Below are 1615 nucleotides of genomic sequence, written 5' to 3' on the forward strand. Positions count from 1 at the left end.
GGGAGCATTCTTCACAGCATGTCTGTCAGAGTATTATCCGAAATGGTCAAAGAAACGAAGGACAGGTGCTCATTTTATAAACTATTGAATTTACATACAATGTCAATCAATGCACACATTTTACCCTGGTTGGTTCGTTGGTTTACACATCAGATAACTTAGAAAGTAAAAGTCTGTTTTTGGTTCATTCTTGTTATTTCTATATCTTTAGGTGTAGCTATTACCACTGAAATCTCTGTGTATATTACAACTGTCCAAACACTAAACAGAAGGTGATATTTATATTGATTTGCATATTAAAATATGGGGGCGGCACAGTGGTGCAGTGGTAGCACTGCTTCCTCGCAGTTAGGAGACCCAGGTTCGCTTCCTGGGTCCTCCCTGCGTAGAATTTGCATGTTCTCCCCGTGTCTGCGTGGGTTTCCTCTGGGTGCTCCGGTTTCCTCCCACATTCCAAAGACATGCAAGTTAGGTGCATTGGCGATCCTAAATTGCATGGTTGGTGTGTGGGTATGTGTGTGCCTTGCGGTGGGTTGGCGCCCTGCTCGGGGTTTGTTTTCTGCCTTGCGCCCACTTTTAATTTTAGCATAGGCTTTATTAAGAATGAGATCATCATGGACTATCAAATTTATCTGACCATGTGCACATTTTAAATTTATTCTCTGATATTTTTTCTCCAGCAACTGAAAAATACTTCTTAAAATAATACTAAAAATAAAAATTCAAAGATTATTACCGTATATATGTAGTGTTGAATTTGTGAATTCCATAATTATTTGGGATACTTACATTTAAACAAACCCTTAAAAGCTGTTTTTGTAACAAAATGTCTGAGTGTCAGAAAATCCCTATGTTAAGTTTGCAACATTTGCTATTGTAAGATTTATAGGTGCATCTCAATAAATTAGAATATCATCAAAAAGTTAATTTATTTCAATAATTCAATTCAAAAAGTGAAACTCCTAATCCGCTACCGTGGCTCTCCGTTTGTCTGTCCAGGATTTTAAATCACCTGTAGCTCGCAAACCGTTTGACCTATTGACCAGAAATTTGGAACACATATTCTACATTACGTCTACTATCTGCTTTCGGGGTGATGATTGACCTCCAAGGTTATTCCTCTTTTTATTTTTATTTTATTTTATTGTAGAATCAACTCTCGGCAGCAGCCAATAGGGTAGCCGTGTGATGCATGTGTATGGGCGCCGTTCTCATCCCTACCAACTTTGCCCTCACTTCCCCTACCTCTTCATATCTTAAATCATTCTTGAGACAGATTGAAGACTTGAGTGCCAGCTTAAGTGAAACATTAAATAAAATGTACTAAGTACTTGCAACACAAACACTAACTTAATCAGTTTTAATGCAAAAAGATGCCGACGGAAGAAGAGAAGAAGCGGGCCGCTAGGATGGAGAAAAGAAGAGCTGCTCAGGAAGCAGCAAGAACATAAACCTCTGAGCAAACAAATGCTAAATGTACAGAGAAAGAAAGAGTATGAAAACTATGAATGCTCAAGTCAAGTGTATTTACTGCATGTTATCGTTATAGCAGTGCGCCGTTACTGGTATTATATAGATTCATTACACACAAAGTGATATATTTCAAGCATTTATT

The sequence above is a fragment of the Erpetoichthys calabaricus genome, chromosome 16 (genome assembly GCF_900747795.2).
Source record: "Erpetoichthys calabaricus chromosome 16, fErpCal1.3, whole genome shotgun sequence".
Taxonomy (NCBI): Eukaryota; Metazoa; Chordata; class Cladistia; order Polypteriformes; family Polypteridae; genus Erpetoichthys; species Erpetoichthys calabaricus.